This window comes from Notamacropus eugenii, chromosome 6 (assembly GCF_028372415.1).
Source record: "Notamacropus eugenii isolate mMacEug1 chromosome 6, mMacEug1.pri_v2, whole genome shotgun sequence".
In the NCBI taxonomy this organism is placed as follows: domain Eukaryota; kingdom Metazoa; phylum Chordata; class Mammalia; order Diprotodontia; family Macropodidae; genus Notamacropus; species Notamacropus eugenii.
In genome coordinates, this window is record NC_092877.1 from 94,881,247 (window position 1) to 94,897,312 (window position 16,066).

The window sequence follows — 16,066 nt, forward strand, 5'->3', positions numbered from 1 at the left end:
AGGAAGGAGTCTGGGCCTCAGAAAAGGTGGTCTCATCTAAATGGAAATCGGCAAAGGCTTTTAAAAGACAGAACCAGCAAGCCTGAAAATAGCAGAAACTCAAAACCTAGTTTGGGTAAGTCATAACAGAGGCTATGAATATCCTGGCACAGCTACTGGGATAGAGCTCAAGGGGCAGGGGAATTAAAACCTTCTCTCCCTGGGTAACCTCTGGCATATCACAATCTCCACGGACTCATTTATACAACAAGAGGCTGGATGGTCTCCAAGGTGCCCTCCACTGGTAAGAGTGTTGAGCAGCCTAGTGTTTAGGCCCACAGAATGTAGTTTGGGGAGGTAGCGCAGCATGGTGGCTAGAGATCCTGCTTGGAGTCAGGAAGACCTGGGTTCATGTCCTATCTTTGGTCTTTGTCACAAACTGGCTACATGGCCATGCCTAAGTCCCTTAACTGCGTTATCTTGGTGCCTTCCTTCTGAGATTATCCCTAATTTATCCAGAACATGTTTTGTTGGTACAGAATTGTTTGCATGTTGCTTCTTCCCTTGTGTGAGTTCCTTGAGGACCGGGGTTGGATTTTTTGCCTTTATTTATACCTCAGCATTCGTAGGGTGTCTGGCATATGTGGTTCAGAACTTTAGTCATGTCTAACTCTTCATGACCCTGTGAACCAACTGTGGATGGAGTTTTCTTGGCAGAGATACTGGAGTGGTTTGCCATTTCCTTCTCCAGTTTTATGCAGGCAGGAGGTAAGTGACTTGCCCAGGGTCACACAGCTAGTAAGTATTTGAGGTCACACTTGAAATCTGGTCTTTCTGACTCCAGACCTAGCTTTCCATCCAATTAAAGAAGTTAAATGGAAAGTCTTAGACTTAGGTTTAAATAAATTAACTGCAAGAGTACAAGATTGATATGACATATTAAGAATATTTTTTAAAAAAACTTAATGAGGAAAAAAACCTGCATTTCAAAGGGCTGCAGGAGCAATTTTGACATGGCAGACAAAGACTAATTGTAGTAATTTAGGAATTTCAGTAATAAGCAGCTAGTTGGTTCAGTGGAATAAAACACTGGGTTTGGAGTCAGGAAGGCCTGAGTTCAAATCCAGCATCAGACACCCACTAGCTGTGAGACCTTGGGCAAGTCACTTAACCTCTATTTGCTCTGATCCACTGGAGAAGGAAATGGCAAACCACTCTAGCATCTTTACCAAGAAAAGCCCACACAGTATCATGAGGAGTCAGACATGACTGACAGACTGACCAATAAAAGCAGAGCACACAGGACGGGGTCGATCACGATCTTGCTGTATTCTGTTCTGGATTCCAGTGAGTCAACCAGCACTTCTTAAATTTCTTAATTATGTCCTATGTGCTGGAGACAATGCTAAACACCAGAGATACAAAGAAAGGCAAAAAACAGTCTCACAGTCTAAAGGAGGGGACAACATGCCCTACAACCATGTTCAAACAGGATAAATGAGGGATATATGGCAGGGGGGGAGAAGAGAAGAGGGGCGTGTGTGAGCCTCCCACGAAAGGCACCAAGATTAAGAAGGAGCTTCCAAGAGTTTGGGAAGAATATCAACAAGGTAGAAGACAGCAAGAAGCTTTATTTACACTTAGGGAGGTAGGGCTAGACAGCGGCTCATCTGAAAAAGACCTGGGGATTGAGGAGGACATTCAACTCCCCATCTGTCCAGAGGAAGCTATAAAGGGCCAGTGTGGTCTTGTGCTGCAGAGAAGGCTGACTTCTCAGGGAGAGTTCTGCTGTACTCTGCACTAATCAGGTCCTAGTCTGGAGGGTTATATTCAGTTTGGGCAGGCTGGGACCATGAAAGGGCCTTAAGACAATGAGATTGTTCATAGAGCTGGGGTTGGAAGGGCCTCCAGAGGTCATCTAGTCCAATCCTCTGATTTTACAAAAGACAGACCTGAGACCCAGGGAGGTTTGCTTAAGGTCACATGGGTGGTAAGCATTAAAGATGGGTGTTGGGTTCCAGCCAGGTCCTCTGATGACATCACTGCTTTGTCCACTACATCTAATGCTATAGAAATCTCAGTTGAAGGATCTTGGGATGATTAAATTGAAGGGTCAGGGGGAAGGGGAGGGAAAAGAGGGAGGGGTCTTCAATAACCTGAAGGACTGTCACATGGAAAAGAGGTTAGACTTACTCCATTTGGCCTCCAAGGGCAGAACTAGGAACAATGGGTAGGAATGGCAGAAAGGCAAACAACTTGATGTTAAGGAAAAATTTCTGATGACGAGAAGGGTACAAGAATGGAAAGGGCTGCTCCTTGACTCACAGGTATTGTCTGGACTGTCAATGAGAGGTCTTTTAAAATAGGCATGTTATAGTGGCATCTTGTCTTGGGCATGGTAGCACAAGATAGCCTCCAAGACTCACAATCAGCTCCCTGCTCCCCCTCCCACACACATACAAAAAAAAACAATAAAAATACCACCCAGGGACATTGTACCCTGGAGAAGAAGAGAAGGGAGAGTGTACATGATGGCAATCTTCAAGTATTTATCTGAAGAGTTGTCCTGGAGAAGACTGATGTCACCTGTTTTACCCTGGCCCTAGAGACCTGAACTGGGTACGATGGGGGACAGATGAGAAAACCAACTTTAGCCTGATAGAAGGAACAACTTTCTCAGTACTACCCCAAAATGAAGCAAACTACGCCTGAAAATTAGTGATACTTCCATCTTTTATGGTTTCAAGTAACATAGAAGCTGGATGGTTGTTGGGTTTGTGTAATGGAGGTCCTTCTCTGGGACTGACTCAGATCTCTGGGGTCTTTTCCAATTCTGATACTGAGAGTTTGTTAGAATGGCAAGTAAATAGAATAGATTTGATTCCTGTACAAGTGATGACGACAGAGCTTTGAGGACTAGGTATGTCAGTTGCTAACAAGATTTGGCTACTGCCTCTGAACAGTCAGAGGGGCTAGGATACACAGGGTAGCTAACATGGTTTTTGCTCCTTAAAGACACTCAATAAATAACATGATTTGGCCATTTCTTTGTGGAAAGACTTCATTTACTATCTTTATACAAATCATTTTGACAACAAAAGCTTCACTGTTTATGCTTGTGTGGATGCTATTTACAAAGAGTCGTTTACAACAATTTTCCAAATAAAATTTTTGAAAATGCCTGAATTTGGAAGGAAATTCCTTCCAACTAAAAGCAGCAAGTGAAAGGAACATACAAACTGTTTTTACTACATGAGATCAAGGCTGCTTAATATTCTAGTACTAAGGAAACAAAAAGGAGTACAGGAATAAGGGAAGCAGACAGAACCCTGCCATTCACGTTACAAATCAAACTGAAGCGTGCAGCTGCAGCTATAAAAAGAAAAGAAAAGATTAATGGGACTGCCTCTTCTGCCGCCTTCTCTCGTCCAGCTCAGTAATGAGGATTCACAGCTATACATCAATTAGTGAATCAATACGTGCACCAGGTTGTAATTATCAGTAGTGGGAAACACAGATGATGGAAAAGGGGCAGGTCCCCCGGGAGCCTGATCTAGTGTTTAAGCAATGTTTAAAGCTTCAAGTTTCTTTTTTCAATTAAAAGAACCAAACTGGGTCATGCACACTGAAAATACTTCACTATAATATAACTTGCTATTTCTTGGCACATTGGAATTTTTTTTCCTCTTGGAAGTCACATTATTAATATATTAAATCCATTAAGATTTTTGTGGTTGTTGTTGCTGTACACAACATTCTGTATCAAATGTCATTTATTATTACCAAAACACATAATCCAAAAAAGAAATACAAAGCTGAAGAATGGATTACCAACATAATACATGTTTTTTATTGCCCCCAAAGCCTCAAATAGATGCATTTGTCCTAAGTAATCATTTCCTCTGTGTGTGTGTGTGTGTGTGTGTGTGCGCGCGCGTGTGTCTCTCTCTCAATAAGAAACTATAACCAGGTCCTTTGAAATGCCCATTTGGAATCAATCAACAATAAAACCATAACCAGCCCTTCCTGGGGAGCTGGAGAATTGGAAATAAAGATTGAGACTTCCAGTACTGGTGCTCCTGTGAAGATTTCAACTACTTTTCCATTCTTGTACCACTTAAAAAAGTAGTATCTTGAGATGAAGAAACATACAGAGCCTGTAGCGTACACACACACACACACACACACACACACACACACACACACACACACACACACACACACACACACAGAGCAATGCTGAAGGTGGTTAAGTATCAGCCTCTGAGAGGCAAAAGCCCAAGACTCCCTTTGTCACACAAGGCATTTCTGCAGCTTTGTAGAAGCTACAAAGTCATTTCCTCTGCCAAACACCGGTAGACAAAGGCAATTACCTTGCAGAAGTGGTGGGCTGCCTTCTCTTTCAAATGACTTACCTTTTAATTGCAGCAAAGGGGAAAAGTGAACAGCAAGTCCGTCAGATGCGAAGGCATAACTCTACAGTTCTATTCCTTGGTCACTCTGTAGCGTGCAGCACCGTCAGGTGATGATACCAACTGCTCATGCTTCTCTGCCGCTCCAGGGACTTGGATGACCCATTCTGAATCTCCCCAGAGAACAGCGCCTCATTCATTTTGTATCAAGTTAAACAAAACCATGTCAGCTCCAGCTTTCCTTCTCAAGGGTACTCCCGCCCTCCCCACTCAGTGTATGGAAGGGCCATGCTGATTGGGTACAGCTGGGAGCCAACCAAGGCATGTTTTCCTCTGCTGTACTCCGTCAGCCAGAAGAGAACTCCAGCTCTTTCATGTCTCTGGGAAGGAGGAAAGGCAGAAAGACTACAGAGCTGAAGAAAATAATGGAAGTAGTAGATGTTTCCTGTGATGGTCTACATTACTGGGCACTTCTTTTTTAGTTCTGTGGGCCTTAAAAAGTACACTCTAGTCATATCAAAAATGGAACATCCTCTTTTAGAAAGTTGAGCTCGTGGAGCTTATGTTCCTAAAAATGTACAACTGTCACTTCCATGGAAGTAGCTAGAATCCCTTACCAGAATGCCTTGCTGCTGAACTATCAGAACATGAATTTTAATTTAATAAATTCCAAAGAACTAGATTCTAATAATGGGTAAATTCAGGATCATGACGAGATGAGATTTTTCAAATAAAGGATTCCATCTGGAGTTCACATCTCGTACTTGTCAGCCAAGCCCATTTTTCAAAGAAGGTATCCTTTGTTTTCAATGGAGTCAGTGCCAGAGTTAAAGTGCGCCCTGCCCTCCCCAAACACCTCTCCCTCATCGGCATGCAGCTGCTGAGCTCTAGTGCCAGTGGTGACAAAAGAGTGCTAAGTTGGCCAAGTGACCTCACTTCAAAAAACTTAGACAGGGCCAGAAGGAGAGCTGCAAAGAGAATCCCAGGGCTCCTCTTCTAATATGCTGACTTTCTTCTTTGGGAGCCCTTTTCCTCTCATTCTTTTCCTCTCTTTTCATTTGTTTCTGTGCAGGAATTAGTGATTCAACCATCCATTTTGAAATCCTAGGGAGCTTTTATAGGCCAACAGAACCATTCTGAATGAATGGCAAAGCTGAATTTGGGTTTTGCTTTTCTTGTTAAAAAAACAAACAAACAAACAAAAAACAGAAACAGCCAAAGATACTTCCATATTTCAAGGATCTGTAATTTAAGCCTAGTGAGTACCTCCCTATGGCAATGTAACATGATGTAGTGGAGAGGGTATATGACCCTGGGTAAGACACTTAATCTAGCTAAATCTCAGATACCTAAACAATCAACCTCAGAGGGTTGCTATGAGGATGAAATGAAACACAGTATATAGAATACTTTGCAAACCTTTAAGTGATGTATAAAAGTCATTATTATTCTGGAGAAAACAATCCTTTCATAACTGGGTAGAGTTTCTGTGTCCAAAAAAAAATCATCATCGGTTCATCATGCTCCCCCTGGTAACAAGCCTCTCTAAAAGTAGCTAGGCTCTTCACCTCAGTGAGATATGAGTCTAAAGCATTCTGAGCTCTGAAGAGTCTGCCTGAGCTGGTACAGGCTTCACCAACCCAGTGTCAATTACATGCAGTGATGAGGTATCAGAAGAGAACCTTAGTGAAGAATTCTATGAAAATGAAATTTTTGCCAAGTTCAATCCACCAGAAGTATACAGATGGCATAGTAAAACTCCCTTTTTAATTCTTGTGTTCTCAGAGGTGACTAACTCCTACCTTATAATTATGCTATTTTTAGCTTTTGCATGGGTAATGAATTGTATCTGTTGAGAGGAACATGATTTGATCTTGTTGTCTGTTTGCGTCCAACTCTTTGTGACCTCATGGACCATAGCATGTCAGGTCTTTCCATTATCCACTCTCTCTTGAAGTCTGTCCAAGTTTCTGTTCATTGTTTCCATGACACTATCTATCCATCCCATCCTCTGCTGCTCCTTTTCCTTTTGCCTTCAATCTTTCCCAACATCAGAGTCTTTTCCAATGAGTTCCCATCTCATGATTATGTGGCCAAAGTATTTAAGTTTCAGCTTCCGTATTTGACCTTCCAGTGAATAACCTGACTTAATTTCTTTAAGTATTGATAGATTTGTTCTCTTTGCTGTCCAAAGGTCTCTCTCAAAAGTCTTCTTCAGCACCACAATTTGAAAGTGTCAATTCTGCACACTCAGCTTTCCTTATAATCCAGTTCTCACAGTCATACATTGCTAATGGAAAAACCATAGCTTTGACTGTACAGGCCATTATGGGCAAGGTGATGATGTCTCTGATTTTTAGTATGTTGTCCAGATTTGCCATAGCTTTCCTTCCAAGGAGCAAGTGTCTTTTCATTTCATGGCTGCAGTTGCCGTCTGCAGTGATCTTTGAGCCCAAGAATGTAAAATCCGACACTGTTTCTATTTCTTTTCCCTCTATATTTGCCAGGAAGTGAAGGGACCAGTTGCCAAGTTCTTAGTTTTTCTGATGTGAAGCTTCAAGTCAGTTTTTACACTCTCCTCTTTTATCCTCATCAAAAGGCTTCTTAATTCTTCTTTACTTTCTGTCATCAGAATGGCATCAGCTGCATATCTGTGACTTGATATTTTTCCCCGTGACCTTCATTCTGGCTTTTGATTCACCCACCTTGGCATTTCACACAACGTATTCTGCATATAACTTAAATAAAGTGACCGTATACATCCTTGTCATACTCTTTTCCCAATCTTAAAACAATCATTTGTTCCACATTCAGGTCAGCATAATGTAGTAGAAAGTGCCTTGACCCTTGAGCCAGACTTTCTGGCTATAGCTAAGTCTTCATTCCAGCACTTATTAGCTTTGTGATTCTGGCCAGCTGACTCACTTAGCTTCCCTTAGCCTTGATTTCCCCACCTACAAATTGGGTTAAAAGCAGCAGTACTACCTCTCACAGGATCATATATTTAAAGCTGGAAGGAATCTTAAATGTGATCCATATCAACCACCTCATGTTACCAATGAGGAAGCTCGAAGGATTATAATGAACAAAGAATTTTGTTATCTTTGCTCTATAAAAAGGAATAAGTACTACTGATTTAAGAGATGTCTATTTTCATACACAGTAATACCTTACTTATCCAGAAGTGACCTCAACTATCTAGAAAGCAGTCCCAAGCACATCAAGTAATAAAAAAAATCTCAGCAGACAAAGCAGATGTCTCAAAGTCCATGTAAAGCACAGGAATTTCACTTATGAGACAGATCATAGCTACTCAACTTATCAGAATTTTATCTAAAGTAAGAGCCAACACATGAACAATTTTCAAAAAAATAGCAAACTATTAACAAACTGTACCAAAATTTGGTCCAAATTATTAAAAATAAGAGAATTACACATCAGAACAATTTTGAGGTTCCACTTCTCCCTGGAACAATTGGTAAAGATTGTGTTCATCCTTCATTACGAAAGAAGACCATGCCATCAGAGAAATGATGACATGACTTGCACCTGACTTTGTTTTGAGTGAAGGGGGGCTGTGCAGGTTACCAGCCTCACTTCTCCTCCAGAGTCATCTGAATCCAGTGATCAGATATTCATCAGGATGACTGGAGATGACCCAGGATGCACTGGGAGACCTTGGGCCCTTTAGGCCAAGGTCTTTGCAGGTACTCACTTAGAGTAAGGCAAAGCCCATTCATTGAATAGGCCTCTTTAAGAGGTAGCCATGGTATGGCCCCTTTAATGAGGCCAAGAAAAAGAAAGATATCAGGCTGGGAGGGAAACAGCAACAGTTACTATTGATAATCACTGTAAAGCTAGGGTCCAGAGAGCTTCAGAGTGCAGTAGGTTTAAGGTTCTGGAAGAGGACAGGACAGAATGGGACAGGTGACGGGGAAGGGAAGGGATTGGTAAAGATAAGAAAACATGGAAGGAGTCAGTGTTGAAGAGGCTTGGAATGACAGGTAAGTACAAAAAATATACTATTAATGAAGTTGCAAACTGGTCCAAATACTACCACAAAACAACCTGAATTATGCTAAAAGTTACAGAAATGTCCAAACCCTTTGGCTGAGAGAGCCCACTGCTTGGGCTTATATCCCAATATAGTCAAAGTCAGAAAGAAAGGTTCTACATACAAAGTATTCCGAGCAGTCTTTTTTGAGTCTGCAAGAGAACTGAAAACAAAGTTGATACCCACTGACTGCTTGAACTAACCAAGGGCTGGTCAGTAATGTAAAGGAGTATCATAGCATTGCAAGAAAGGATAAATAGGAAAAATTCGGAGATATATGGAATCAAATAGCAACTGATACATAGTCAAGTAGGCAGAACCAGGCAAATAATCTATACAATGATTAATTACCACGATGTCAATAGAAATTGCAAATGGAAAGAGCAAAAAAAAAAAAAAAGAAAAGAAACTGAGCTTTGTGTAATTATAATGAGCAAAGACCTTGGCCCTGGAGAAGATTGAAAAATAAAAAAAGGAAAGGTATATCCTTTGTCCCTTCCCTTCTTTTCAGAGATGGAGGACTATAGTTGGTTGAATTGCAGGATTCAGGTGATGTGTAGATTATGGTTTTGTTAAATGGCTTCTTTCTCTTTCTTTTCTTAAATTTTTGTTAGACAGGATGGCTTGCTAGGTAGGGAAAATGGGGAGAAGTATTTTCAGAAACGAAGGTGATGTAAAAACAAAAGATATTAATGAAATTGTGTTAAATCACACTCAAAAATTAAAAGAAGAACCAACGAGCTTGATTATCTAAATACTCAGGATAAAGCAGATTTAGAATATGTAGATTAAGAGGGAGATGAGCTGACAGAGGCAGACACGTTGAGAGCAGTGAGTAGAGACAGCTGTCAGTGAGGCAAAAACTATAAAAAGCACTAGCTAAAAGTACAGTAATTTCAGAGAGGGGAGACCTCATTGCACGGTCAAACAGACCAGCATCTTCAACGACTTATGAGAATTATTACTTGATACAGCACAGTCGGTGTTAATAATCAAGGAAAAATCCATTATGTTCAGGATCTTCTGTTAACCCCTCCAGCACCTTCTCACAGCCAAGAAGTGACCCTGGGTTCTCTAACATGGTGCCAGAGACGACCAAGCTCTAGCTGGAAAGGCTTCAAGAATGGACCCAGTGACAGACTGAGCATCTGCTGCTCAAGCACTTGCCTAACCAGATTCAGAGAGACTCATCCACCAGAGGAAGAATGTTTTAACCATTTGGACTCATGAAGAGATTCTATCAAAACTGTGGAGAGGTTGTATCCTACATCAGCAAAGACAGGACGAACACTGACGTGCAGGAGTGGGGGACTATGGGTATGGAGTACTGCATACACTGTTGAACTCAGATGATGAGACTCTTAAAGCAATATACCCTGCATCTTCTGTGTGACAGGGTAGTAGAGCACAGAACACATTTTAGAAAGATTTCTATCAGAACTGGTTAACATTAGAATAATGACACTTAAAAGAATAGCCCTCAGCTAGCTGGAAAATTCAATCATATAAAAAATATTGTCCCTTGATGTTACAGCTTCAGTCCTGTTTTTACTGAAGAAACAGCCTATGCTACCATAGGATTGTACTTAGTTATATCCCTTTCCTGCGCCCTTTCCCACTAAATTGGCAGCTGCTTTCAGGTTTGTGATGATTTCAAGTAAATGATGAACCAAGGAACAAACAAAAACTAAATCTGTAAAGCTATCTGAAGTCCTAATAAGGGCGAAATATGTCTACAGAATGCCATCAGCAAGAAATAAATAAATAAAGCCCTTTCCCCTCCTCTGTGAAAACCTAAGTGAAAATTCAGTCAACCTACAATGTCCTCAAACAGCTTAGAAAAATCAATTTTATCTCATCCAGACCTGAATTTTAACTGGAAAATAACAGCTACATTACATTTCCTTATGCATGTACAATAGCTACAATCCAATTTCAATTTGTTTGATTAGATGGGTATAAACATTAAGCAAGGAAGTCACGGTGCCTTAACAAAATAACGTTCATACTGTTAGCTCATTACAGAACAAAACACTGTGATATACAATGAATGCACAAATACGAACGAGGCAGGATATAAAATGCAACCACAAAAACACTTTTCAATTTACAATGAACAATGATAACAGCCATTACGTGACATAGCTGAGTACACTGGAAAGAGCACAAGATTTGGGGTTGGAGGATTCTGACAATGTTTGGGAAGTTACTACACTGTTCTCAATTGTAGCTGGCTCATCTGTAAATGGAAACACTGGACCGTGGTCCTGAGGTTCCTTTCAACTCAAGATCAAGGATCCTATGATCATTTTCTTCACCTTCACCCCAAAGGAAGTTTTGAATGAAGCTGTCTTCCTGGCCAGAACAATAAATGACCTGAACACAGAGGAGACCCAAACATGTGATCCAAAAGAGACATCAATGAAAAAGGATACCCACTTTAGCTTGTAGATCACATTACTAAACTTGCTTAATAGATCTTACTTAAATGCTCACATATACACATGATACATAATTTATGTAGAGGTAGTATACTAAAAGTTGATTAAATTTAAAAAAATTTACATTTCCCCCATATACATATTCCTAGGTTAAGTATTACAGGATCAATATTTTCTACCAGAGGTTTCCTCTCCCATCCCTGTCTCCCCCCATCCCATGGAAGCTGAGCTAAGTTTTCCTAATACTGTGCACCACCCCTCCCCTGTTTGGATCAGGCTAGTTTTCTTTTAAAAGATGTTGAAACTGTCTTTGAGTAAGTCCTTCAGTTTTTTCTCAGAGGACTAAGTGCCTGGTCAGTTAACTGTGCCATCCTGGCCACACAAAGGCAGAAAAGAAGCCCTCCCACATGAAGTCAGGACCATTGAGAGTTGGCTGGATCAGGTGAATCACCACATCATCCCTGCTCATCAGACTCACTACTGCATGGACACAAAGAAGGCAAGAAGGTCCAGGAGAAGGAGACGGTTGTCTTAAGAGCGAGAGAGAGTTAAAGATAGTATAACTATAATACTCACAACAGCTTACAATTCTAAAGCACTTTAAAGTTTGCAAAGTATTTTACATACACAATTGTGTCAGAGCCCTGCAACAGTCCTGTGAGACAGATGTTGTTATTATAATACCCATTTTACAGATGAGGAAACTGATCCTCAGAGAGGTTGGGTGACTTGCTTAGGATCACAGAACCAGTAAACGGCCAGCAAGTCATAGAGAATTCCAGCCCCGAGTTTCTGAGTCAATGTGCTATGCCAGGCCACTGGATTTATTATTTAAGAATTCACTCCTAACATTTGAGAGAGTTTTCGGTATAGCAATGGGGTTGAACAGACTGATTTATCCAACCCTAATCTCTCTGCTCACCTCCATCTCAATCCTCACATCTCCAACAGCTTAGTGGACATTCTGAACTGGATGTCCTGTAGGCATCTCAAACTCACCGTGTCCGGATTGGATCTTTTCTCCCAAACCCCTCCCCTCTTTGGAACTTCTCCATCCTTGGAGTCACCTTGTAACCTACCTGTCATCCTCTAGCCCTCCTTCACAACTCCTTGAGCCCATCTGTTGCCAAATTTTATCCATTCTACTTTCTCAGATACTTCACATGCATCCCCTTCCTCCCTTGCATGTTCCTCCCTCCCCTGGGCAGGTCCTCATCACTTCACACCTGCACTACTGCAGCAGCCTGCTGGGGAGTCTTCCTGCCTCTGACCTTTCTATGCTCCTCTGCCAAAGTGACCTTCCTAAAGCACAGCTCTAACCATATCAATCTCCCCCGCATCCCCCACCCAGTAAATTCAGTAGTAACATTTATTTTTAGGATCCTGATTTCTCTGAGAGCCTTGCAAACTTAGCCCCTATGCCTTTAAGAAGTTTTCTAAGGGTTTTTCATCGCTAGTGGTAAGAGAGACATGAGATGGGTTTTCTCTTAACTCCCTACCTCCCTTAACCCCCCGCCCCCTTATTTCCTTTATTGACTTAAGCCAAGTTGGGGGAAAAACCAAGTACACAAAGAGGGAAGATAACGGCAGAATCTTTGGGTGTACACAGGACTCAGGTAAGATTCATCCACATTACAGAGTAAACTCAAGCTCTCCAGGATATTTCATCACAAAAACTGGAGTGGTGGATTGGGAAGAAATGGTGCCTATACCCTTCATATTTATTAGGATCAACTATGTCCTCACATCAGACTTTAAACTCCTAGTTTTGAGACACTGTCACTTTGGATTAGCTTTTATATAGCATTTAGCAATGGTCTGCATTTGGAAACTTCAGCAGCAGAGAGGATTTCAAAAGGTCTGATGAGTCTTCAAATGCAGTGGACCCAGATTTTTTCAACGACCATAGAAAAATAGGAAAGTAAGAGTTATCATCTTTAAAATCTTCTTTAGGTGAAACAAAAGTCACTAAGAATAGCGAATTATATCGAGCATTTCTGTAGTGGTATAACATTTGCAAGGCACTAGGCACATGATCTCATTTTATCCTTCCAATAACTTTGTGAGGCGGGTGCTCTTATTACCCCCCACTTTACAGATGAGGATGCTGAAGCAGACTGAAGTTAAGGGACTTTCCCGGAGTCACACATCTAAGAAGAGTCTGGGGTAGGATTCAAATTCATATCTTCCTGACTCCAAGTTCAAGGCTCTTATTACAATTCATCATTTCCAAATTTCTTTTAAAACACAGATTTTGTGGATGCTTTTTATCTTTATAATGCAGCCATTTTTCTCCCTATTTTAACCAAAGTATCTAATGTGTCTTTACATCAGACTTTAACCTTCTAGAGGTGAGACAGAGCCATGCTGAATTCCTATTTTCAAAAGTGCCAAGTGGACAGAAGTCCCTATTTGTACAAAAATATTTATAGCAGCTCTTTTTGTGGTAGCAAAGACTTGGAAATTGAGGGGATGCTCATCGACTGTGAAACGGCTGAACAAGTTGTGATATATGAGTTACGGAATACTATTGTGCTATAAGAAATGACGGGGAGGAAGATTTCAGAAAAACATGGAAAGACTTACAAGAACTGATGCAAAGTGAGCAGAACCAGGAGAACACTGTGTACAGTACCAACAATATTGTAAAATGATCAACTGTGAATGACTTAGCTATTCTCAGCAACACAAGGATCCAAGGCAATTCCAAAGGATTCGTGATGAAAAATGCTATCTACCTTCAGAGAAAGAACTGATGGAGTCTGAATGTAGGTCAAAGCATTCTATTTTTCACTTTATTGTTTCATGGTTTTTGGAGGGGTCTATGTTTTCTTTCACAACATGACCAATATGGCATGGTCTTCCGCAACGAAGAATGAACACAAACAAATATGGAAATATGTTTTGCATGATTGCACATGTATAACCTATATCAAATTGCTTTCCTTGTCAGGGAGTGGGGAAGGAGAGAGAGAATTTGGAATTTAATTTTAAAAAATGTTAAAAATAATTTTTACATGTAATTGGGGAAAATATAAAATATTATTTTTTTAAAAGTACCAGTTAGAGAAATTCAAGTAGAAAGTTCTTTGGAGGGGCAAGGGGCTTCTTATTTTTGATATATCATTAACCAATGACTGAATTTCAGACACAAGAGCCCAATTCCTCCAAGATGTTTTCCTTGACTAACTTCACCCTTAGTATACTTTACATGGCTTTCCCTTCTGTTTTATCATTCTTGAATTGTACCTACACACTGTCTCCATAATAAGTTCAATGCAATAAACATACATGAAGTACCTAGTAAGGCAGTAGAGACTGTAAAAAGATAAATAAGACCTACCATAGCTTTGCCCTAACAGTGCTTATGATCAAGGAGGTTTGCAAAGTCCCTGAAAAAAAAAAGGGAGGTGCTCACGAAAGAAAGCATAAAGCTGGGTTTTCCTGCTTTGCAGAGAAGTCAATGTGCTTTTAATATCACCTTGCCAAAGGAATGGACAGACAGACGGATGGGGACACGGACACACACACACACACACACACACACACACACACACACACACACACACACCCTTCATCAAATCCCTGAAATGCCCAAATGGATCAGGGATCTCAGAGACGGGACTGCTCCCTGCAGCCACCCCAGATCACAACATGGCCATACCTACTCATCTCTCCTCTAACTCTTATCCAGGTCCTCCCAGAAGTTCACCCCAGGAGATCTACCCACCACTGCTTCATTTTTGGTTTAGAAAATAAAGGACACCAAGTACATGCATACTTGAATCATTCCTAGTAAAAGCTGAGTCCAGAACAGAAATTCAGGATTTGCTGAATGAACCTGGCCAAAGATAATTAGATCTCCTTCTACCAGTCTCTATAACAGTCACCATGACAACATGGGAGCTGAATAGCCAATAGATATTCCCAACCTTGCTTTGAATCCCATCTTTTCTGTGTGACTTTAGCCAGGACCCTTGACCTCTCTGGCCCTTAGTTTCCCTTCATATTTAAGATGAGAAAGCTGGACTAGATGGATTTTGAGGTCCCTTCTCTCTCTAAGTATGAATTCCATCAACATGGGAACAGGTTTACACAACTTCTTGGGGCCAGATAATCATTCAATGCAAGCAACTTTTTGTCTGGGTGCACCGTAATGAGCTGGGCAATCATGAAAGAACTCCATTTCGGTATTTCAAGAACTTTTCACTTGAGCTCACACAGAAGTAACAAAAAGGAGAAGAGTCACGACACTGACAATTTCAGACCTGCTTTGTTCATTAGTGGGTGCAAAGCTATGATATAATTTCATTAATTTATTCCTCATTAATTAAATGAAAACACATATTTAAAGAACTTTGAAAAAGCTCAGGAGATAGAATTAGTAATTCCAAATGCATACAGTCTTAGAGCTTTGGGAAACAGAATAAAAATCATGATAGTGATAGTCTTTCTGAATACATAATAGTTCTTACTGTGATCAGAATTTTGGCAGTAGAAGAAAGATTATTCGTGTTTTATTAGATGAAGAAACTGAGGTTTCTTCACCAAAAAGGTGAAGAAATGTTCCTTTCCCGCCACCCCTAATCAATTAAAAAAAACATTCACAAAATAGCGATCGTATATAGAAAGCTATGTTGAGAACGGGAGAGATAGGTACCTGCCTCATGCAACTTACATCGACCCAATAAGCAGTAGAAAGAGAGAAGAACCCAGGTCTCCCAGCTCTCAGTTTGCTTCTTAGAAGCAAAAGCCCTGTGACAGCTGTGTGGGTGAGGAGGAAAGTCTTGCATTTGGGGTTTGTCCCCAGTCAGGGAGCTGCTGTCTGATACACTTGAATAGCGCAAGACTTTAAATTCAGAAATTAGCCTCATGAGAAAGCTGGAGCAGAGATCCCCAATACCATTCAGAAAGCAAAGAGATTAGTAGAGGCTTTTGAGCTGATGTGCTATATCACCACCAGACCTTGAGCACCACTTCCCTTTGGGAAAGGAATAAGGTTTACAAAGAAACACACACACACACACACACACACACACACACACACACACTCTCACTCTCTCTCTCTCTCTCTCTCTCTCTCTCTCTCAGAGTTCCTAATGGAGATAGTAAGCATTTAATGAATAACAGTACTACCTAGAAGAGGAATTTTAATAAATTATTTTATTCATTCATTCATT

The 16,066-nt window shown here is 40.8% G+C and overlaps 1 protein-coding gene across 5 annotated transcripts in view; it reads right to left on the reverse strand.

Annotated features, from left to right (window-relative positions):
- The window catches only part of APBB2 (amyloid beta precursor protein binding family B member 2), a 419,709-nt gene that overhangs the window by 45,696 nt on the left and 357,947 nt on the right, over positions 1-16,066 (reverse strand). The gene's annotated exons all lie outside the window — the stretch shown is intronic.